The following is a 25,991-nucleotide window of genomic DNA, read 5'->3' as shown; positions in this document are numbered from 1 at the left end:
CCCCAAACATACTGAGTGAGAATCTCCAACTGTGGCATTTGGAGGTAGGAACACAATGGCATCTCAAATATGGCTCAAATGTTCTTTTAAGATGCCAAGAGAACCCGAGTGGTGCCAGTTGTCACAAAGTTGTCCAACTCAAATCATCTGCCTCAAATAGAAAATTGCATCTCTTTTTCCACCTGAACCTCTTCTCACTATATAGCAGTCAGAAAGGTCTGGCTTGCTAAAAGGTCAGATGAGGTCATGGTCATACAATGTCAGTAATTAGTACTAAGATATCCAGCTGCATGAGTTGTGTTAAGGAAGCTGAAAGTGATACAGCACAGCAAATCCACTGATTCAGACCTGTTGGTTTAGAACCTCACCATAGAGAAGGCACAAAAGTAAAGTACAGAAAGAGCTTAAATTTCTAGTGAGGCTATACTCATTGCATAACCAGATCAACATTTCTAAATATTTTTACTAAATATACAATTTTAACTCCTGAAAAATTCACTTATTTTCTAGCTTATGCTTTCATTCATTTCAAAATACTGAGTGCCTAGTATACCATGTGTAGGATATGAAACCAAACACATGATCCCTATTGAAGAAGTGAAAAACATTCAAGGTAGTAGAAAGAAAAGAGCACTAATTAGGGTATCAGGAATGGCTTCAAGGAAAAAGGTAACACTAGTGCTACCTTTATTATTTATGTAATCTTAGAAAATATATAAATAAATTTAAATGGACTCTGTTCCAGGAGATCATTCAGAGTATTGTCTTCATCTATAAGATCAACACTGAAAGCCTACTATATCTATGTTTCATTGTATAGGGTATGGAGAAAGTGAGGAAGAACGGTAAAACACACAAAAGGTATCTTGCTTTACAGATGGAGATGACCATCTCTTCTATTCACATTCCAACCCACATAGCCACTATTCAATACAGGGAAAGCTAGAAATGTCTAGTTCTGTCACTGGGTCAGAACCTCTCTCACTGGTATATGGATATGGTCACCAACCTCCACAAATACAAACAAAAGGCCTTTGGCAAAGCAGAAGGCAGAAAACCCAACAATTTATTCTAAACATGGTAGAGGGAGAGGGAGGTCCAGTTACTGACTGATGGTACAAAACAGAGTTGGAGCTATTAGAACCAGCAGTATGGAGCACAGGCTGGCTGCAACTGAGGTTGGGGGCTTTCTTAGGGGTGGGGGTCAAGAATCCTGGTGGGGCAGCTCCTTTCCATAGCCACTCCAACAAAAAGACAGAGAGGGAGCCCAAGTGCATCACTCCCTTTTAAAGGCTCACAAAATGGTCACTCAGGGCCTCCCTGGTGGCGCAAGGGGTTAAGCACAGCACTATGAAGCAATCCGAAGCCTCTGCAGCACAAGTTTGATCCCCAGCCGTCCAGGGAGCAACCCACATGGCGCAGCAGACCTCTCCTGACTCGCCCTCTGCTCCCCTCAGCAGTGTATTCCAGTCAATCTGCCTGTTCTGCTCCCCACTCTGTCTCTGGTGAATCCTCTCACTCCCGCATCTCTGGCCTGTACCCCAGCTTTTGTATGCATAAATAAATCTTTAAAAAAAAAAAAGTCACTCAGCTTCATGCCCTTCCCAACTGCGCCCCTTACTCAGAACATTAGGGATGGAGTTCAAACCAAGATACTGTGCAGGTGTCAGAATCCTTCTGTCTTAGGCAGTGTCCAGAAATCAGGGGGCAGAGTTTGGCCCTGTGTATGCTCGGGCTTGTCCCAACAGTTAGAAAGTCTGCAAGGAGGAAAAGAACCGAATGATGTTTTAAAGATCATTAACAGTCTCTCACAATCATGGTACAGACTACTTAATTTCTATGTGCCTCATTTTATCTTCAGAATCTTAAGTAGGTAAAGATTTATTGAAAAGGACATAAAGAAGCACCAATCATGAAAGATTAATAAATTGAACTTTATTAAAATTAATAATTTCTGTTAACGAAAATATATTATTGGGTAAAAGGCAAGTCACACATTGAGAGAAGATATCTGCATATATATACACACACACACACATATATATATATAACAAAAGACTAATATCCCAAAGATATATAGAAATCATACGAGTGGTATTTAAAACAAAAAGACTGATAACCCAATATAAAAATGACAGAGCTTTTAGAGACATTTCATCGAAGGGGATATTCAAATAAACATGTGAAAAAGGAGTTCAACATTATTAATCAGCAGGAAAATGTAAATTAAAACTATGCAATAATACTACAGCCCTACCAGAAAGGTCATCCTTAAGCGGATAACATCAAGTATAGATAAGGAAGGTACAAGGACTTGAATACATTTCTGGTGGCAATGTAAATTCCATTTATATGAAGCTGAATTTCTATTAATGAGAGCTCATTTACATGAAATTAAAAATAAGTGAAGTTAATCTATGGTAATAGATATCAAAATGGTACTTAGGAAGAAAGTAGGTATCCACTGAAGGTGACACAAAGGAGGCCTGATGCATTATTGGAAACATTCTATATTTTGAATTGGGTAGAGTTTTTACACAGACATATACATATGTAAACACCGATTAATCTGTACATTTAATGTATGTGCATCTTACTAAGTATTAGTTATATTTTGTATATTTAATATATATATACATCTTTTAATTATATTTCAATAAAAGAGAAAAATGGGAAAATAATGCTTATCACTTGTGAAATGGGATATGTTACATCTGAAGATGCAAGAGGCAGAAATGCTTGAACTCAGCAACTCTGATCAGTCTTGGTGACAGGAAGACTGGCCCTAAAAACACCAATGGGATGAGATGGATGAGTTTGGCTTTGCAATGCTGTTCTTGACAAACTGGTGAGAAATCTAGGAGCAACTAGACAGAACTGAGGTAAGCAGTGGCTAAAGACAAAGATTTGAGAGTTAAAGTATAGAGGGGGAAGCCGAAAGAGTAAGAGTAGGTAAGAGTACCAAGGGAAAAGTAGTACCAAGAGAAAGCAGCTGGATAGTACAGGCAAATGCCTATACTCAGAAGATAAGAAGTGGGGGATAAGGTATCAAGGAAGGTAGCATAGAAGTAGTCTACGGTATGGAAAGAGAACTTGGAGAGCCCAGTGCCTTGAAAGCCAAAGGGAGAATTTCAAGGAGGAGGGGAGATAGGTAGGCAGTCTACTGTGTTAAGTAGTACAGAGAAGTTGTAGAGGATAAAGCAGCAGAGAATGAAACCTGTTGGATGTGATAAAGTCATTAAAGAGTCTGGGAGAACAATTTCATCAGAATTGCAGATGCTAATCAGATGTCAAGGATCCAAAGAGAAGTGTTGAGAATGTAAATACATTGAGTGTGGTGAGTATTTCAAGAAATTTCAGGGTCTGGAAAGGAAGAAAGAGGCTGGCCACTTGTAGAGAAAATTGTGATTTGTAGTAACAGTGAAATGGAATGAAAAGAGACAACTGAGACTAAAGACAGTAGAACAGGAGAAGACAAACAGAGACAGTCCCAAAGAAGGCAAGCAGAAATAGGAGGCAAGGATTAGGTAGAGACTACAGATAGCGAGTTATACTAAGTATGAACCTCAGGGTAACAGAAAAGCAATGAGCAGCTATAAGGAAAAGGAGAAAAATGTAAGAAAGGTAAGGAAAACTCCATGTTTACTAGGTTTGAAGTGGAAAGATATCAAACTAACAAAAATTTAATGTTTGGAAAACTCTTTGACCTCATTTTAATGGAATATCCTATTTTAAATATAATTTTTAAAGGTCCTATTTTAATTAAGTCACTGAAAAATGCCAGTGCTAAAACACCTCTTTTGATTGAAACTGAATAAATTTTACCAAGCAGTTTCTGCTACCAAAAGTGGTTATAAGTACTTGATATGAAAGTAACATTTTCTCTCCCCACTGAAAGATCCAAGATTAGGAACAAAAATACTAGCAAATGATAGAATAACAAAATAAGTACCTTCTAATGGTTAAACAATCTGGTTTATGGTCTTTACAGACCTTTGTTTATAGTAAGAATAATAACCACATACTTATCATTAAGAGCAACAATAACAACAACATTCATCACACTTCCTGCTGCCAGAAATGTAAAGTGTTCCTCTAAAAACTGGGCAACTCCAACCAGGTAAATGGATTAAGGCCCACTCAGATCCTGAAATAGGAGCATTTGCTTAGAAAAACAAGATGCCTATCTCAATAGTTACTTTTCCTGGCCAAAGATCTCCTTAACTCAATTAGCTTGGGCTTGTTTCTATTACTTGAAGCCAAAATTTTCTATTACCAAATGAAGAGTTTTTCATTTAGGACAAATTAGTACAAGTAAATGAAGCGAGGACAGTGTCCTAATCATCATTTCAGTGTGGGCAACAAGAAAGGGGCACGGCATAATTTTCTGTTTGAAGCATCTCAGTTAAAACAGAAACAAGTACTTTTTTGGGTCAGGACACTAGATCAGTCAAGGTCCTCATCTCTAACCATGTGCATTAAAGAAGCTGTGTAAGGGCCTGTAGGATGCAATCTTAAAAGGTGAATTATTCTTAATATACAATTTTGGATTCATCTGTGTGTCTATCAAATTCTACTAAACCTACTTTTTTTAGCCAATCTACCAATATGGCAAATACTTTAAATATATACATATGTATACACATAGCTACTGTTTTCAGTGTTTTTCACTTAACCCTTAATCCTCATTTCAACCCTATGAGATAGGTACTATTATTAGCAACATATTTAACAGATGAAGTAACTGAGGCTGGAGAAGATACATAAGCTGCCTAAGGACACAGGATTGGAAATGTGTGTGAGGGGGGATGGAGGGTTAGGGGGTCTGGAAGGGCAGAGGGGTGAACTGAACCCAGAAGTCTGACCTATGTCTATACTCTAACTATGAGGCAATGTACCCTCTAAGTAAACCTCTACGCTTTGTGTAAAGGCAATTCCTTCAAGACTTAGATTCTAACAGTTCTAGGTTTCAGTGAACAAGAGTTTGTTTGTCCTGTCACATGCTTAGGATTTTATTAATATCTTTTTTCCACTTCAATCTTTGCAACACTTTTAATCCAAACTAAAAGCATGATATTTAGTGTGAATTTTCCTGACAAATATTTTGTCGACCTGTTAACCTTTCTGGATTGTCTGGTGTCTAACAGTAACAACTGGTTGTAATCCAAGCATTCTTTCTTGGATCAACTATAGTTGTCAGATGCAGCTTGAATTACCACTCTATATCATTTTTCATCTTAGAATGGGCTGATTGCTAGATACCCTTATGCATGAGGATAACTTCGTTAGACATGACAATCTGTTACATGTTATAGAATCACCCTGAAGGTATTTAGTCTTCAACTACCTTTCCCCAAATCCCCTCATGGAACTGCATTTGAAGAAACTGATTCTTGTTGCCTAAGAAATGAGTATGAGTGGAATATATGTGCAATCAACAAATATCAATTGAGTGCTCACTCTCTCTTAGGTGTTGGATATGATACAAACTGTCATGAACGAACCCACATTTTTGACTGTCAGAAGATCATGCCCTGAAAAGTCTACTCAAAAAAATGTGCATGGTACTGAGAATGTCTTCTCAGTAATCTTAAGAATTAATGACACAGATAAAAAATCTTAAAAATGTCTAATATAACATTTTAAATAGTCTCATTATTGGGAAGTCAGAGAAAGCAAACCAATCACTTAAACATTTTGCTCCTAAAAAATAAAATGTAGCTAGCTTAAGTATGATTTTTATTACATCTTATAAAGTACTGACAGACCACAGAAAATTAACAGAAGTCACCTGTTTATTAGGATCATTATTATCAGCAACACATATTTTGTGTGCCTACTACATTCAAAACATTATGCTGCACTCTACAAGAGATAAGATGAGCAAACAAATATTTGTTTCAGTGTAAGCTATACCATATATCTTATCTCATACATATACAAGTTTTACATATCACACACACACATGAAATTCTTCTTATGCTTCTTGAAATCCATGCTATTTATCAACAAGATAATGCAAAAAAAAAAAAATACCTATCCATTAGTTACATCCTATCCACAGTTTAACAAAGAAAAATCACAGGGCTAAGCATAGAGTTACACAAATTGTTTATGCAAAGAAACTGAGCTTTGACTATTTAGCTTCAGAATACATACCACTGATCTATAAGCAGTGTAAACTGTGTAGTATCATTGGAGCAAATCACAGGTCTTGATGGGCAGTGAGCTATCCCAACAAATATCTGGCTAATGGCCAAGCAAAAGTACATAATATAAAACACTCGGTTTCATTCTGAGGCATTTTGTTTAGTGTTTAATAGCTTATCCAGGGACAAGAAAATTACAAAACCACATTGTTTTGACATGAGCTAAAATGAGTCATCGCTCGTCACAACATTTTTTGAGGATTTGGCATTAATCTTCTGAGACGATAAACCATAAACATTTGAAATAAATATCAATTTTCCTGAACATTTTAGTAAAGTCGGCTACTCTTCTCATTGGAGCAATAAGCTGGCAACCATGAAGCAAGGCACTATCCTATTGCCACTTGTAGCATTTTATCTAAACAAGTTTCCTGCATACGTTCAATGGCCATGTAAGAACCTACTACTGAAGCAATACTAATGTTTACCTAATTCTTTTCCCATAACAAAAGAATAGTATACTCAATTTAGTCTCTGGGTAATTTTCAACCCCCAGCATTTCCACTCGGTATTTCTCACAAGCCTTCACAATTTGTAACAAGAAGAAAGGCTAACTGGCTTGATAGTTTTAACTCCTGGGTGCTCCAGGGTCCAAGTTCTATGACTTCCATTCTCCAGCCCCTTAGAAATGTGCTTGTATGTAGGCCAGTTTCATTTTCCTTTATTTAAGTCAGTGGTTCTAAAACTTCAATAGGTATTAGATGACCAGAGAAGCTTTTAAACTCCCTGCTATCCAGCATGCACCAATTTGTCAGAATCTCTAAGATGCAAGCATCAATAGTGCCGAAAATTCCCCCCATAATTCCGATGTGCAGACCAGCTTGAGTAGGAGGGCTTTAGATTTGTGTGGCAGAGCAGAAAGAGGCAACGTTAGTCAATCAGTACATTTGGTATGTTATGGCTATTCTGAGGAACTTTAAGTGGGGGAGTGGGGAATGTTAAATGAAAGTATAGCTTATTTGTAACAAAGAGTTATGAACGTGGATTCTGGAGCCAAACTTACTGGTTTTGAATACTGGTTATTTATACTACCTCAGTTTCCTATTCTTCATCAATTTTTATCCTTCTGTTCAATGGTAATAATAATGATACCTTATAGGCTGTTGTACAGGTTAAATGAATTAACATAAAGTGTAAACATAAAGTAAACATAAAATATTTAAAATAGTATTTTACACACAGTAAGCATCAAGCATGAATTAGTTATTAAATTCTCATCATCACCATCTTTGTTATTCAGACCTCACTAGCACAGAAGAGGGTTAAATGATTTCTCTTAAACCTAAGAGAATCGAATGAATGCCTGAAATTTAGTCACTATGAATTTTAAGAATGACATAATCATTAAGAAAGGATACCCTGAAGGTGGACCATGGTGGAGTCACAATCGAGATGGAGGCAGGAGTTCAAATTGTCCATCATAACAATTCAGGAACAGTACATTTTTTATAATCTTCTTCTTCACACTTGATCTTAGAAATATTTTGCTAAAGAATGCCAATGAAGTTAAGAAACTGCTAGGAAAAAAGCAACAACAGTGATCACAATGGCTTCCCCACAGATTTCACATATTTCCAAAAGCTTTATACATGATAACTAGTCAATATAATTCAGGAAAAACTTCTTTATAGAAAGAATTAGGTAGAATATTTCCTATATGATCTTAAAATGTGATTTCTATTTTTAACTCTAGTGCTTTAGTAATGTTCATTAAGGGCAAAAGAATGTATCATGATTAGAAATGGCCTGAAGAATGTAATAACTTGGTACTCGATACAGCAATCTGCTTTGAAAAACTATAACTAAATGTTCTGTTCAAAAAAAACTCAGCAGACATTTCATATGATGCAAAATGAAGACCAATCAATACCAGAAGATACTTCTCTTAAAAGATTTTTAGAAAAGAAGAAATTAATTTCTAGTTTAAGCCTCTAAGTAAATCACACAAACATCTCTCCTAGTATAATCAAAAGCACATCCATGGTAGCTGTCTCTAATCTTCTAAATAAAAAGAAGTCATTCTATTTTTTTCTGTGTGTCCAGCCCTTCCCAGGTGATGTGAAATACCAATAGGAATCTGATTTACATTAACAGTTATCTAATAAATGTACCTAAAGTTCTATGAGAATTTCAGATTTAGTGCTCAGGGGATGTATTTTATTTAATCGTATCTTCTTTTGATTGCCTTGTGTGATTGCCCAATTCACATTAGAACAAAACAAAAATACTAAGATGCTATGAAAAATGAACATACATTTTTATGTATGAATGTACACATATCAAATGTCCACCTGTTAGAAGTACACATATCAAATGTCCACCTGTTAGAAATAAATATATTACTACAGAAGAAAAATTGGGCACTGGGCATAAAGGTCTGTGGTGAGTTGCAGATGCTGGTATCTGTTCTGCAGATGCTGATTTGTTTAAAGCTGTCAAGAATAAGACCAATTCAAGAGATACCCAGTGAAATTTAGAAGAAGGAGAGAGAGTAAAACTATGATTACTATGTTCAGAAACACCTGGTAAACCAGGATAAAAATAAATATTACACATCCAAATATATGATGATAATTCATGTAACCAATAGAGATATCATCTGTTAGATTGTTTATGCCCATATAGTAGATATGAATACTTGTGCAGCTTATGTTCATGAACTCCCAAAGAGAGGTGTGAAGGTTGATGCGTCAAATCATGATGCAGTATATTGTACTGGCCTGTTACTGGCCTGCAGGCATCTCAGTAGGTTTGGCATAGATAAGATCTATGAAGGCTAAGTAGAGGTGACTGGGGATGAACACAATGTGGAAAGAATTGATGGTCGACCTGGTGCCTTCACTTGCTACTTGGATCAGAACTTGCTAGAACTACTACTACAAATAAAGTTTTGGGAGCCCTGAATGGAGCTGTGGATGGAAGCTTATCTATTCCTCACAGTATCAAGCAATTTCTGCCTATGATTCAGGAAGCAAAGAATTCAATGCAGAAGTACATCAGAAAAGCAAACCATGAGTCAGAATGTTGCAAATTACATGAGTTACTCAATGGAAGAAGATGAAGATATTTATAAGAAGCAATTGTCTCAATACATAAAGAACAATGTAACTCCTGGCATAATGGAGGAGATGGCTAAGAAAATCCATGCTGCTATCAGAGAGAATTCAATCTATGAGGAGCCTAAGAAATAAGTTAAAAAGAGATGGTGGAACCATCCCAAAATGTTTCTTGCCCAGAAGAAAAATCAGGTAGTTCAGAAAACAAGCCTCTTCCAATTTCAGGAGCTGGCTTATGAGAACCAATAAGCAAAATCATGATTTTTTCAATGGAGATTTTTCAATCAAGATAATACAGTAACAGAGGCCTCCCTGGTGGCACAGAGGTTAAAGTCTTAGTGTTATCAAGCTATCACCAGGCACTGCAGCATGAGTTCGATCCCTGGCCAGGGAGCTAACACACATGGCACAGCAGACCTCTTATGCCTTACCTACTGCTCCCCTCAGCAGTGGGAAGTAGATCTGCCTGTTCTGCTCCCCACTCTGTCTCTGGTGAATCCTCTCACCCCCACACCTCTGGCCTACATCCCAGTTCTTGCATAAATAAATAAATAAATAAATAAATAAATAAATCTTTAAAAAAAGATAATACAATAACAAACATTATGTTTAAGCAGCAAAATAAAGAAAAAATTTGTTTAGCTGATTTTCCTAGGTTTCTATTTTAAAAGAAAGAGACTTTGAGATTGGACATAAAGAATTAGAGCAAAACAGGTCCTAAGTATTGTGTAATTGCATGCAGAATATTTGTTTGAAATATCTTTCATTCCATATACCCACAAAACATCTCTATAACAGTTACTGACAATTGGAAATGGGTGTCAGTACCCTTTGTATACATTGATTTTTTTGTTAAGAAAATATTTTTTAAGGTAAATCATTGCACTTTGTTTGTTAAAAAGTAAATATTGATTAATTCATAGTTTGCAAAAAAAAAAAAATCCAACTCTTGCCCTTTAAAGTAATCTGGGGAATCTCAAACTATGAGCAAAGATTTAGTTGCTATGGCAACAAATCACAAACATTGTCATTGTAGAATTATCACTTAAAGAACATACCTGAGGACAGTAATTTGGAACCCATTCCTCTGTTTTCAGCCCTTCAAAGTAATTGTTCCTAAGTGCTTCCCCATTCTCTATTTTTACTACTTTATAATAAGGGGTCCTAAAAAATGTAATTTCTGATTAGGTTCTATCTTTCCTTTTTGACAACCTTTCTCTCAAGACCTCTGCGTAGCAACAATGGCTTAATGCGACTACCATTCATGAAAAGAAAAGAAAAACCCTAGAAAATTATATATTCCATACACGGAAATGCTATACTAACAGGGCACACAGCCTTTTCAAAGTAAAACAGCCCCTTTAGAAGAGTATACCAATTATGTGGCTAACATTAAGGCAACAAATTTCCCCTGCCTTCCTAATGCCATATGCCTGTCATTTTCTCCCTACAGTTTCCATTCACTGTTTCAAACATATGTTGCCACTTACTTGCCAGGAAAGGAATCTCTGAACTACCCCCTTTATGTATGATGGAATGGCAGACGGAACGGAGCCAGAGAAGCACCATTAGCAGTTATTCACACTTCTGTTTTCTCTTAACTTCCTTTTCTCTAAAGTTAATTCCTCATATGCTAGAAGGGATGTGTAATCATAAAGACATCCATGACTCATGCTTTAGAATATGGAACCACAGCAATTCCCTGTAGAAGCAAATGGTTCCCTCTTCCATCGAGCTGCGTGCCTCTTCTATAAGATTATCTTTACAGCATGGGGTCTGATCAAATATAAGTGAGGGGCAACTTTGTCAAACCCTCACCAATATCAACATTCTTTTATTTTCTAGCTATCACTTCTAGATTTTACCCACATTTCACCAGTCTTTTAATAAGGCACCTGGTCTCTGAGCTCAAGTTGCTAAGGGATTGACTGCACTAACTCATGAGGAGATTATTTAAGAGGAAGGGGTTTTCTACCAAAGATGAGAGAGATCTGTGGAGATAAAATGTGGAAGTTTGCTGTTATATGTATAGTAACAAGAAATGAATGCTTCTTTTAGTCTGTAATGATTATCCTCTTTTGGCTCACTGAAACCAATCTACAGGTCAAGAAACATTGACATGGAATATAGTCATGTTATTGCTGAACTAAGTTCCTTAAACTATATTTGGCAGATATTACCAGGAACTTGGCCTCTTCTGGAAGAGGAAATAGGTCCAAAAATAAGCTTATGCTCAAGAACAGAAAGAAAATATAGTTACTTGAAGAACCCACAAATATTAACATTTATATGTTACAGGAATGATAAAATATTTTTTAAAGTCCTGTTGCACAACAGTTGACTATATCTACAAAGCCAACAGCAAACATAGTTGAACTATGATTTGTCCTTTAAAGGGGGGTGTTTTCAGCTTTTCCAGTCATGAAATGGGTGACTGCAAGTTGCCTAAAAGAACATGCTGACATGCTTTAATCTGGGAGAGCTAAGAATAAAATATACTAAGTTTAACCATCTTGGCTACATAAAGTACATACAGGCATTCTCTGGGTTATGAACACCTGACCTATGAATATTTCCTCTCTATAAAAAGCCAGCCTACATTCTGCCCAAAAGGATGACACCTGGAGGGCAAGCGTATTTCCAGAGCTACTTAACTTTCTTCAGTCGAGTTGGCCAGGAGCTGCCATGGTATAGCAGGGAGGTATTCATCTGGAATTGAAGTGGAACCTGAACACATTTGCTAATAAATATCATGTTTTATATAAAACATAGGTTCCCAGCTAGTCCACCAAAAACCTAACTGACCTGAAATATAGTTTAAATTCTATAATCTTGCAAAAATATTCTCCTCAGAATCAAAGTGGCAATAATCACATTGTGAATAAATCTTTTGAGATATAATATTACTGTGCCACAATATCATCATAGTATTGCAGCTACCTAAATATAGGTGTTAAGCTTTTTAATGGGTTTCCAAACTTGCCTAGTTTGGAAATTAACTCTACATCTAATAACATTGTTTCTTAGGGAAATAGCTTACATAAAACCTTTGAAACAATCTTTTGCAAGAGGGTGTAGAAGATCAAAATATTTGCTTTCCTCCTTGCTGTGATGATACAAAATGAACTTAAGAAATCATAAGCAACACAGACCTTAAAATCATCAAAAACAAAAAATAAGAAGTGATTATTTATCAAAGAAGAGAATAGCAAACAAAAGTAATGTAGCCAGTGAATCCTCTTCTGGCCAGATCGGCACCAGACCAGCTCATTAGTGCCTGTACATCTTTTGCACTGACAACGGAGGAGCAAATGTCAAAGAACTTTACCAGAACTCCTAAGTGCCACCCTCTATCACATCTTTTCATGTGCAAAACTTCTTCCTCTATATAGAAAGGGCACTTTATTTATATATCTTGTGTCACTCTCATATCAGTTTGTCTCATATCTTCTCTTCCATATTAATATATCTTCAGCCAACAACTCACTGCAAATTCTTTGAAGCAGGGGATGTTTTATTTCCCATCCCTATTGCACAAAAATTTTGATTATAATACAGGAAAGAAACTAAGTTTACTAAAGGCTATTATATGATGGTTTTATGTTAAATGAAACTTCCCTTCATCTTTATCTCACTTAACAGAGTAGTACTTAAAGGAATATTGAATGTCAGTCACCTAGTTTCTATAAAAAAAACTGTAAAGAAATAAATAGAAACACTTATGGATTTAGCAAAGAGAGAGTCTGATTTTTTGCCTTCAAAATGCCTTTGGGGTTGGGGGTAAAATCTAATCATATTTTAAAACATCTATATATTTTATAAAAGGATTTGGTAAACAAAAACCATTCTCAATCAACATAGAACTCGACTCCAATATGGAAGTATAAGTCATTTATCTATAGAGCACACAGGTTGGGAAAATCTAGCATTTAGAAGTTACATTATGAAGACAGTAAACTGATAACTTACACTACAAGAATTAGCTCTCTGTTTTCATCAAACTACATAATTCTTAGATTACTACTATGAAAGAAAAAAATTATAAAAGCTCATACCTCAAAAAGCTATAACTTAGCAAAACAAATGCTGGCGAGGGTGTGGAGAAAAAGGAACTCTTCTGCACTGTTGGTGGGAGTGCAAACTGGTCCCACCACTATGGAGAGCTGTGTGGAGATTTCTGGACCTACTAAACATAGAGCTTCCATATGATCCAGCAACTCCACTCCTAGGTATTTACCCAAAGGACACAGAAACATCAATTCCAAAGAGCACCTGCACCCCTATGTTGATAGCAGCACTATTTACAATAGCTAAGCTTTGGAAACAGCCCAGATGCCCAAAAATAGATGACTGGATCAAGAAGATGTGGTACATATATACCATGGAATATTACTCAGCATCTAAAAAAGATAAACACATGCAATTTGCAGCAACATGGATGGCGCTGGAAGGGATCATGCTCAGCGAAATAAGCCAGAAAGAAAAAGAAAAATACCGGATGGTCTCACTCATAGCAGGAATCTAGAAAACTTAAATAAGGGACCAGGAAAATGAATAACTGTAAGAAAGTGAAAATCAAAATCAACAAAAAACTATGAACCAGAGACACTTTTTGGGGGGTGGGGGGCAAGAGGGGAGGGACTGGGGTCAGAATGGGGGGGTTGAAATTGTATGGGGAATATAAAAATAAAATTTATTATTAATTTAAAAAATAAATAAAATAAAATTTGAATGGAAGGTAAAAAAAAAGCTATAACTTAATTTTTAAAGGTTTATTTATTTATTTTTTAATTTTATATATTTTTTATATCATTTTTCATTTTTGCACAATGTATGCATTTTCATCTTGGTTATAGTCCCCATACAATTTCCATCCTTCCTTGCTTTGATCCTACTCCCTCCTCCCCCCTCTCATAGTGTGTTTCTGGTTTATAGTTGCTTGTTGGGGAGACTTGAAATTTGATAAAACAGACAACATTTTTAAGTTTACCATTCAAAAATACCTAGATTATAAAAACTTTCAGTTACTGGAAGTAGAGATACCAGAAAGTAGAAGGGTATGTCCTGATAGGCCCCAGATTTCCTCATGGGAACACCTTGAGAGAACACACACACACACAGCATCCTGTGTTCACCTAAGGTGATTCTATTTGTAGAGAAAACTGCCAGCCAAAAGTGTACTCAGAGTTTATATAAAAGAGAACTCAGAATAATCCAGTGTGCTTGCCTAGCCAAGGAAGGAGTAACAGCTGTGAAAAAATCAGGAAAATAAATACATTTAATATAAATTTAACTAATAAGTAGAAGTGGACCATAGTTATCCTAGATAGCAGATCTATATTCCTATTTACATGTAGACTCAAGAAAAACTAAAATCCAAATTTTGCCAATATTTGAGCTTATATTTGGAATACTGGTTATATCTGGCAGCTGAAAACTGCTGGTGGTCAGTTAGTAGAGTGAATGGAAATGCTGATATTTAAAAGCTTAAGAGGTTAAGCTAGAACTGCATTTCCTAGCATAAAGGGTCAAGATATTGGCTCTAACATTTTACTTTGAAATATTTCCTTTTAGATGATGTTTCCTACATAGTTTGCAGGTTGAATTTTAGTACTAGATTATATTGTGCAAATGTCCATTTTTGATGGTGGAATTAGCTATGTTAAGCTATTGTCTCAAGAACAAAAAAAGAAAACCCAAGGTATGCAAGTCACTAAGGCTGGCTTTTGCTTTGAGAGCACTTTTGAATTCTGTGAACTTAATATTTATGTTTTCAAGGCATCATCCGGGTACAGAGAACAAAGAGCAGGGTGCTCCATATGAAGTTGGCATTGCAAAGAATTAATTCCCCAGTATAAAGGTGATTTAGAAAAGCACCTTTAGGAACTGTAAGGAAAACTATTCTCCTTGAACTATGGCATTGGGAGTAGGAGAGAAATAAACTCCATTAAGTATTCATAATAACAAGTTAGCCCACTTGAGAATTTTCAACCCCAAATCACACTAACTGGGTGGTCCAAAAACAAAAGACCTGGGACTTAGAGGTTCTGGGCTGAAAATACTCTGGCATCTGGCAAAAATAAATGTAAATCCTCTCTAGAGGAAGTCACCTTCAACCCACAGTTCAGACTTCCCACATATGAAGATCTATAAAGTATGAGTTCACATTAAAAAAAAAATGCAAAAACACACTAGAAAATAATGCATAAGGATTATAAGTCAGAGAAGTGAAAGCAGAATCAGAACTGCTGATACTTAAAGACTGCAGAAATTTCAATTATCAGTTACAAAGGAGATTATAGAGGGCCAAACAAATTAGGGGGGATAAGCAGCTTTATGAAAGAAAAACCAGAATTGCATGTGCAACGAGAATCAGTGAACTGGAAGACATATTGGAAGAAATTATAAAGAATACAGTCTGAAGGGCTGAGACAGAGGTACTGTTAAGGGATTGAAAGAACATGGTCTCGTCTAAGTTTTACAAGGTATGGAGAGAAAAAGAATATTCAGAAGTCATATTTTACCAGTTAATATTGGCTGAGAATTTTCTAGAACTGAAAAGAGACAGTGAGCTACAGATTCAGGAATCTTAATGAAACCCAGGAAGGATAAAATTATACTATACTTCAGTGCATTGTAATGAAATGGAGGCATAAAAGAGATAAGGGAGAATCATAAAAGCAGCCAGAGAGAAAAGGGGTTACAATTATATCAATGACTGACTTTTCAACAGTAATGTGGAAATACAGAAGTGAAATAATCAATGTACAGACAGAAAACAAGTGATAACTCAGAATTCAGCAAAAATCTTTCTGTGAAAAAAGGGTAAAACAAGGTATCTAAAACAACATTGACTAACAGAAAAATTTAATAGTTCATGATAATGCCTTAGGGAATTTAAAAAAAGATAAGATATATAACAACAATATATAAATTGGGAGGGTATGCTCAGAGTTAGAGTGCTTTGAAATCCTTAAACTCTTTGGAAAATTAAAAATACCAATCAGCTTTAGACTTTAATATTTAATTTGTGAGATAGAACTTATAGGCAATTAATTCCTTAGGGAGTAAGAATAGCGTGCAATTTCCAAAGTGGACAGGAAAAAAATAAAATTCAAAAGAATCCACAGAATGAGAGAAAACAACAAAAAGGTAGCAAAAGAACTATCAAATAAGATGGCATGAGCAAATCAAAGAACATCAATGGTCTATATAATACAGACTAAATGTTTTTGGTAAAAACAGACTAGATTAAAAAATTCTAACAACAATAATAATACCCCTGCCCCCACAGAAGGTGTTTATGACTCACTAGAACGTAAGAACAATATAAGTATGGTAATATGAGACAAAAGGCACTTAAAGGTAGGAAGCATCTATTCTTTACTCCCCCTTTCAGGTCCAGATGAGCTGCTTTTATGAAGACCATCCAGATTAGTCTACATCTAACTGATAATTTTACAGAAATTCCTATTTCACTAAACTCAGGATCCCAATTTAATATAAATTGTTTTCTTGGCTTTTGTTTATGTGTTTGTTTTATCCCCATCAACATTTAGGCAGGAACATGCTTTATGTTCCCTGACCAGCTTGCCATGAACTCAGTATAATGATAAACACAGAGAAGGTGCTAAACAAACAGTTGAGTGCCTTAGAAAAGAACACAATAGATGCAGATGAAGTCTGGCTCTTGTATTCCTATTAATCATCCTCCTCTCCCTCCCTGCATTTACCTAGCTGAATTTAGAAGGGAAAATGCAATACCTTTCTTATTCATTGAATTCCATTCCAGTGAACACATATTATGATCAAAGGTGGATTTTCCACCTCATTTGCAATGCATAATTGGAGAATATAGAACCTTTAAGCCTCTCAAGGCATAAAAATATTTATGAAATATATCAGCTGGCAACCACCCTTCTACCCATCGGATTTCTCACACACTGGTATAAAATATGACTGACAATTCTCATGCACAAAACATGCTATTAGTTGTTGAAGCTCACCATGAATGAAGGAAAAGATACTACAGTTAGTTTTTGGGAAGTAGATTCCCCATTTCTGATCTCAAAAGTTGAATTATATTGTTCTTCATTTCTTGTGTGGTTTTGATGTCTGTGAAAGCCTGCATGTGTACCTGTGTAATGTGTGTGTTTGGAGCATCGACAACTGGAACATGCATATACCAACTCCCTGAAAGCTGAAATTCTCACTCAAGAGAGAATTCAATCTAACAGTAGATAAAAGGCTTTTGATATTCTAAACCTGAATTTTATGATGTAGATTGAATGTCTACTGACATATATTATATTTGATTATACACTGGCCATGTACAAAATGACCAAATAACAATGACGTTAAATAAGAAAACATAATTAACATTAAAAGTTTAGACCTCTCCATTAAAGATCTACAATTTAAAAGAAATGAAGCCAAAAATGTATTTTTAATCCATAAAGTGGGTAACTAGCTCATCAATGCTCCAAATTAGTTCTAGTTAGAAGAAACTCGGGTAAATTAATACTAATTATCATTTCAAATACATGTATTATAACAGTTTCAATCACACTGCTTAACAGAGCACTCCTGCCTTTCTTTGCTTTCTAGATGCTTTATTTTCTCAGGTCTTCTACACCCATTTCAATGAGTTATTGTATGATTAAAAGTTTATTCTTGATCTTTGCTCTATTTGAGTTTTCAATGAAAAAGAAAAAACATAAAGTTAACTTACCCATCTGTTTTACCTTTAATTGGTCAACTATGCTTATGGCATTATAAATTGTTCTAATGACTTCTAACGAATAAAACCTGTTCAATAATACTTTCAAACTCATAGATCTTTCTCCACAAAAGTTTCCCCTGAAATCATGTTCTACAACTATATAGAAAAATCTGTCAGAGCAGTTTCTTTAAAAGTACATTATTTACAATAGGTATGAGGGACAAACTATTTGACAAGGTCTCTTTAAAAAATGGATTAGACAAAACATCCAGAACAATCTGTACTGGCAAGAGACAAAGAGGATGACCTAATAGGTCTTTTCCGTCTCTAATTTCTGTGATTCGAGGATTTTTTTTAACTTCTGCAGTAATTCTTGTGAGTTCAACAATTTCTCAAAACTATCATTAGTTACCAAGGAAACGCAAAATGTTTGCAGGAATAAATAAGCAAGTGGACTGGACCTAAATAGCAGGCTTTTCCTGCTTCCCATTTAATAATCTTATGGTAGAGTCACATTATTAATTCTCCATTCTTTACAAATCATTCTACTCACCTACTGGTATACTTTTTAGAGTCCCAAAGCCAGCTCACATCCCATGTAAACCAAGACCAGGAGGTATTTGACCAAGAGAGGAATCCCCATTAAACAGACTTTCCTGTTTCATTTGGTGAAGAACCAAAACCCTGGCAATTTCAGGGGAGATAGCTGGCAGCAATTAGTTGTATAACCACCACTTCCAGGAAAAATAGGCAAATACATATTTTTAAATAACTCAGCATCTACAGAAAAGTCACAAACATGGTTAAAATATACATGATAAAAGAGACAAATATAAAATTACAGCTGCTATGCTATGCTTAGAAAACAGGAAATACGCGCTTGGATTGTTGATAGTTGGCAGTATTCATGTGTAGGGATAGGTTTAAATTTTTCTACTTTTCTGCATTTCCCAAATAATGATGGGCACTAAATTAATTTTAAATTAATTTTTAAACTCTCAGTCATTTTAATGTTAATAAGGGGCTTCTCACTCCCTGAATCGTTGCTGTAATCAGCCTCGTCACTCTCAAGGATACTGGTCACTGTTTTAAAATCACAGTCAGCTGAAATATCAATAGAAATCGTTGAAGAGTCTCTGAAAACTCCAAAGGTTCTGGAGGCCTGGAATAAATTATTTGGGTCCAGATAAGAGAGAGAGGGTCTATATATAAATCTAAATTCATTGCGGTCCCATCACTAACTGCTGGGGAAAGGCTCTCAGCGGAGGTGCTGCACTCCTGGAGGTGATATAATTTGTGGGGGCATTATGTAAATGGAGTGTGACAGACCACCACCTGGGAAATACAAAGTGAAAGGAAGAGGTTGGTTAGAAAACTGATTGTTCCTGGCAGGGAGAGGTGCTTTCACCCTCAGGCTTCCTTTTTGGCTCCACATTCTACATTTGCCCACCTTCAGACTCCCTCCTAAGTTGAGCAGCAGCAGGAGAGAATTATAAACACAGAATACATAGAAGGCTTGCCCAGTGCTTAGGGGCAAACTTACCTTGAAAGAAGCCTTTAAGCAACAGGATGTCCTGTGAAGTGGAATAGCTTAGCAGCAAAGGCTCACACTCTTGTCAGCCCAACTGCAGCCTAGTGCCATGCAGAACAACAAAATTCTGCTGCTCCTCCTGCTGTCCTAGATCTGTCCCCATCTGTTCAGCTTCTCATACAGGACCATGCCCACAAAAGAGTAGTTTTTCTTGCACCTTATGGTGTTTCTACCTAAACTAATTTATAGACAGAAAGAAGCAACAGTGTCACATTCAAAGATAGCTTGCAGTAGCAGACCTTCCAGGGAGTCTTGCACATCATCTTTGATGAATGAAAAGAACCAGTAGCGAAAATTGTGGGTAGCTGCAAGAAAGGTCCAGCAAATTATGAATAACGTATCTCAGAAACTTTTTCAGATGACTGAAAGACAACGAATCACAGAAAACAAAGGCAGGAAGACAGGATGTGAAAGAAAATAAGAGCAGTCACTTCACTAAAAGGAATTGGCTTTGATGTATGTAATGGTATTTTAAAACTGCTGAACAACAATAACACTGTGGATCTTACTAACCATTAGTTTCTGTAGCCATGTAATAACCTCCTAGCATTAGCCTGAATAATAGAGGCTGCTATTCTTCCTATGCTTTTGACTATCCAACAAAAGTGATTCATATGGTTCAACTGAATCAATACTTCCTAGTTTCCCACCCTGTCACCTACAAACCCTATTCTCCATATTAAACAGAATTTAGCTTAGTAGAAAATTTCTTTGTACCATTTCCAAATAACAACTTAAGGCTATTGCTGATTAAGGGGCAAACTACCATAAACACATACTACTAATTGCAAAATTTTAATTTCTAGGTCTAGTTATTTGTAGGAAATTCCTGACTATAAAATGAGAGTCCTACAACATATAGACAGAAGTAGGCTAGGAAGTAAATTTTCTGAGTCAAGACCAAGGCACAGGGGTTATAGCACTTTTGTTTTTGTAATAAATATATGTCAGAAGCCAAGCGAACAAAAATTTTATCTCAAAGAGACTGGTAAAGGGAAGGAAATAAAAATCTATTCTTCAATTTATGTGCCCCATAGAGCACAATGTCAATGACTGGCTGGTGTTTGCCATAAAAGATCGTGAGTACGCCTATGTCAATTGGATAAAGATCATCTTTCCTCAAGACACCTGACTTTCATCTGCAGGAAAATTGTCATAATATTCCAATTTTATAAGAACAAGACAAGTTACCAACACACTTAAGAAAACCACCTTAGTAAATATAAAAATCCAAAATGTCTCCAACTGAATAACACTCCCTAGGGTTAACCATTACATAATTAGAGTGGCTCTGGTGTATGACTGTTAAAAGGGTTAAGTACTGTTTTTCTTGTTAACTTTCAGTCTGGAAAATAGAGATACAAACCTTTCAATTAAATCAGAAAACTTCTTTTCAACACCTCTGATAGATTCTGAGCAAACCATTAGGAGAAGGCAAGACTAAGTCACATATAACAAGTGGGTGAAATTCCAGCATTCCTTGCTTTATGAGCAGTATGAAATTGGTCAAGTTATTTTATACCTCAAATGTGTTTCTGTATCTGAAAAGTATGGATAATACCTCGAATGTCTTGTGCAGATTAAGTGATAAAGTACATCTAGAGCACTAAGTACAGTGACTGGCCTGAACTAAATAAGCTGCTCAACAAATGAGAATTATTAGTTCCCAAAGAGAGTGGTGGTCACACTCCATGACCTCAGTTGTAACACTGAGTCATAGCTAGGTCAAAGTTCTCTGCTTCAGGGAACAAAATAGTAGCAGGTAAGGAGTAGAAGTCATAATCCTATTTTCTTTTGCTCCAAGAACTTTAGACAAGTCTTATATCCACTTTTGTATTCTTTAGCTATTCTAGTAAAAGAAAAAGAGGGAAAAATACTATCATATTTTATGGGAGAAGTGAAAAGTCACAGAATCAAAATAAATACAAAGCATGAATACAAAAATGTGAGAAAGAAATAAGCAACTCAAATGTTCTGAAACCTCTGCACCCATCAGAGGGAAATGGAGACAAAACAAATTATAAAAATATTAGCTTTGAGGTAAAGATAACCTATGTTACCAGTTTGAAGCTTGGCTTCAGTATTTATGTTTCAGCTTTCATTAACAGTCATTTTACCTCATCTGAATAAATCTAGCATCAAAGTCTGAAAAAGGATGTTTAATAAGTATGAGGAAGTATAGGACACTAAAAAGATTCAAACACACTTCACAATACAGAGTAACAGAACCAACAAATTAACATCTAAAATCTCAATACAAAACTGAAAATCAATATTAAATTGTAAATTGAACTGAAGAGTACGGGCAGTCATTTCTCTTAAACAATATATGTGAATTTAATTTAGGTTTCTCAACAGACAGGTAAAATGATCCAGTGCATTGTCAAAGTGAGCCCACAGTTTAGCAAAGATGACACATTAACTTTGATGAGCTGAATCTTTTTTCCACACCATTTTCACTAATTATGTATTCTCTTCAACCAGTCTTTCTCCACTTCACACTAAGAAAAAAAAAAAGGAACAGACCATTTTCATTATTCCTGTTTGACAAAAACATATGGAAGTAATTCTATAGACATATGTACATCATAATAGGAAGCAATCCTATTTTAATGTAATTTAAAAAGTTAAATAGATTCAAGTTATTAAAACTACTCAATTCATTTGAAGCTTGCAAACAAGACAACCCGTCCCTAATCTATTTAGCAGATTCATATAGTTGGCTAGGATTTTAGAGATTACTTCTCTTATTGATGTGCAATGTAATTAGGAGGCTAATTCTCATTTACCAGAAGTAGCATTTAGACAAGTAAATCTTTCCCATAGAGAGTAACAGTCTTAACTCAGTCATATTTGGTCAGTTTCTTTTTCGTCTCATGTCTATTTTGTTCTTACTTTGCTGGGTCAAGAGAACAAATGGATTAAAACTGTTTCTAAAGTTCTATTTGGACACCGTGTCTTTAAAGTATGGCACAAAGCATTTAATTTCCCTAATAAATATATTCCCTGCCAAATCAACTGATTAGCTTTAAAATACTTTTCGTTGAAACACAGACATGCAGAAATGAGGAACGAGAAGGTTCTTTGAGGAAAAACACTGGGGGAAAAAAAAAGATTTCATCTGGCCTTCCCATCATCACTTGAAGAATTGTTTGGTAGTTACATCATCAGGAAATAAAATACTATCCTCTGAGGACCCCGACTCTTTACAAAGGGGAAAGAGGTTTGAAGACTAAATCACCCCAGGAAGATGTCTCAAAATAAAAATAGACTTCTGGTTGCCTTCTCCCACCTCCCTCCAGCAACCAAAAAGCAAATGTGTAACAAAAATGTATTTACCGAAGCTTAAATAAGAATAGCAGGACGTGCACTTAAAAACCCGAAGCAGCAGCAGAAGCTTTGGCGCCCTAGAGGGAGCAACGTTACAAGCCGCCGTAGATCGACTACGACCCCCAGTGACTAGGCCAGCCCGGCAGGAGGGCGCCCGCGCACCCGCTCACCGCCCTTCCCCGGCGGGAGCCCGGGGCACCAACCGTCCGTTCACACGGTCGGAGCGTCGGCAGAGCCGGGGCGCGTCGCTGCGCCGCCGCCGCCGAGGGTCTGGCTGTCACCGGAGCCCCCGCCGCCCGCGCCGCACACGCGGAGCGCCTTATAAGGCAGTGCAGTGACGTCAGGCCCATAGGCCGGGCGCGCTCGGCGTCCCGCTCGCATTGTTCGGGCGACTCCCGGAGCGCGCACAGCCCGCTCGCAGCGCGGCGCGACTGCGGTCCCCGCCCGGCCCCCGCCGGCCTCGCCGGCCCCGGCGCCGGCAGCTCAGGTAAGCCCGGGAGAGCCGCTCCGCTCCAGCCGGGGGCATTGCTGTCAGACGGCCAGATAGTCTGTAGGTGGCTTTTAAAGTTATCAGCATCACGAACTGCAGACAGGTTTCGAAAAGCTCATCCAATGAACTGTAGAGGTTCAGACCTTCCAACTCACACAAAACTTGAAAGAAAGAGTTTTCTCCCATGGAGAAAACTGATTTGGGATTTAATCTTAAGTGCTGAGAAGTGGGGGATGACTTTATTACATAGGCTTTTCAAGCGAGCTACACACTGAATCCTGCATGTTTTGAGAAATCTTTTGGAAAAGGGTTGGGGGAATATATTATAATACAACTGTCTCCTGATCTTACCTTTCCTTCGGACTGTGGCTCCTTCCTGATTTACAAGGACAGAGTGGGAACATCTCCACAGGGGAGTGGATTTGTTAGTGCCAATTCCTACCCACACCCCTTTCACAAATCTTCATATAAAAGTCTAGAAAGACGCTATTAAGACTACAACTTATACTTACGGTGACTCTCATTTTAAAAAGTAAAATATTTTTTAAGTTTCCAAAAATCTTACAAATGTTATTCTGCTTTAAAAGCCTATCAGTTTGTACAGGGACTTATTGTAAGTTTTATGTTCTTTTTATTTCAATTCTAGTCAATGGATAAAAGCAAAATGCACTTTAAAATTAAAGGCTAGTGCTAGTGTCTCTAGAGTAACATTTTGGACAATATTTTATTATGTAGAAAGATGAATTTAAAAGATAAATCCTATAGAAGAATTTTGCTAATCAGTGTCTTCTTGAACCATAATTGTTACATTAAAACCTGAACAGGCAGTTGCTACAAACCAACCTTTCAAGGATGCTACCTGAACACTTGGCAAATGCTAAAAATCCACATACAATTTTACTTTTCAGAATAAAAATCATCAGAAAAATTAAAAATAAAACATGCTCTGTCAAGTTTGACACACTGGACTAAGGTGAAAAATGACTTACCATTCAATTTTATTAGGTCAGCATATAACACAAAACAAAACTTAAGAACTGTATTACAGAATTATTTCCCTTTTAAAATAGGCTCTGTTTTTTATTATTTGAAACAGCATTTTAAGAGTATGTCCAAAATTTGAGATCTATCTTCCTAGTAATCCCTGTTGGCTGAATTTTTTAAAGAATATGGTAGGTGTCTACCATTTTTACTTCACAGGAGTATTAATTGTGGTTGTTTTGTTTTTGATAATTTTGGAGCAATGCAAGACTTTGGTATTAGTATTCTAAAACAAGAGTTGTAGGCCATTTGGCCAGAAGATAAGCTGTATTAAAAGTTGCTATTGAGAAGGATTTCCCCTAAACTATTATTTCAAATCTAGGGAACCCTACCATAATGAGAAGGGAGCGAGGCCAACACCCAGGTCACTGTGGGGAAGTACAAAATATGCAATAGAAAAAGTTGTTTATTTGATATAGGCTGTAATTGGACACTGAAAAATTCCTGTCTTGGGAAAAAGGTATTCCACTCTTTGACTCTAATAGAGGAAAAGAGAAGCAGAAACCATCAATTATTGTTTCAGCTATACCCAAAGTACCATCTGTACCATAAACTATAGCTCAACTGTTGAAAATCATAACCTCTATCAAAGCTCTAACAGCTGTTTCCCCAGAGTCTGCATTATATTTTTAAAATTAGGTTAATTTTAAAAGATTTTTTAAATGACACACTTTAGTAGTCCCATTTATTAACTTTATCTAAAGCATGATTCAAAGAACAATCATCCATTAACATCCCCTTTAAAGGTGAAAGTTGTTAAGATTTATCATGAATACATTATCGCACAGTGGGTTCTTTAGTTGAGCATTTCTTAGTCCTTGAGAAAATCTATATGATGGAAGTATATTTGAATTTGAGTGAATGTGAATTCGTACATTTCCAAATGAAGGATATATTAATGTTATGCTTAATTAGATTAATTTATTATTTTATGGTGATTTTCCTTAACTTTTATACACTGTTATTTTTGTGATATTTTCCCAATGTTGTGATGGATTCTAAAGTACAGACAATATGAAAACATGAATCAAGTTTTGAATTTAGTTTTCAACTTCACTTCTAATTCCCATTAATGTGCTTTCTCAAAAGGCTGTGAATTTTGTTTTAGGGTTTACTATTGTCCTTCTCCCTTCCCCAAAAGGACCACTGGTAATATATAGATTTGGAAGCAAAAAAGTGAAAATGGGGAAAGAAGAATAAAATTCCACTAATTCTTCTTAGGTCATGTTGTGTCTATATCTAGTGCTTCAGGGCAAAGTAAATGCTTTTACAAGGTGAACAGAAAAAAAAAATTACAGCCTCCTATTTAAGAGAGAAAGGAAGGGGGGGCAGGAAGAGAATTGTTTATGAAAGAGTGGATATTGTGGAGTAATAATCAGAGGATGTAAAGTAATATTGGTCTCAACCTGCTTTAGAAATTGAAATCTGTTGTTCACTAAGCCAGTCATTATCTTTGAAAAATTCAACACAACTTATCCCCTTGGGCACATCATTAACTTTAAGAAATTCTTAAAGCTTATTTAATTTGTATTGACCATGAATTTAGCTTCAA

General features: G+C 36.2%; 2 protein-coding genes and 1 pseudogene across 4 annotated transcripts in view; 2 read left to right on the top strand and 1 right to left on the bottom strand.

Annotated features, from left to right (window-relative positions):
• CMSS1 (cms1 ribosomal small subunit homolog) overlaps positions 1–25,991 on the bottom strand; it is a gene marked incomplete at both ends in the record, with an annotated part of 345,000 nt that overhangs the window by 265,992 nt on the left and 53,017 nt on the right. The gene's annotated exons all lie outside the window — the stretch shown is intronic.
• The window catches only part of FILIP1L (filamin A interacting protein 1 like), a gene marked incomplete at both ends in the record, with an annotated part of 92,488 nt that overhangs the window by 24,645 nt on the left and 41,852 nt on the right, over positions 1–25,991 (top strand). The gene's annotated exons all lie outside the window — the stretch shown is intronic.
• LOC311169851 (large ribosomal subunit protein uL18-like) lies at positions 8,762–9,514 on the top strand (annotated as a pseudogene). Its single transcript has one exon. The product of its transcript is annotated as a large ribosomal subunit protein uL18-like (transcript).

The sequence above is a fragment of the Talpa europaea genome, assembly GCF_964194135.1.
Source record: "Talpa europaea genome assembly, chromosome: 4".
NCBI classification, from domain to species: Eukaryota; Metazoa; Chordata; class Mammalia; order Eulipotyphla; family Talpidae; genus Talpa; species Talpa europaea.
This window is presented reverse-complemented; position numbering and strand designations above follow the sequence as displayed.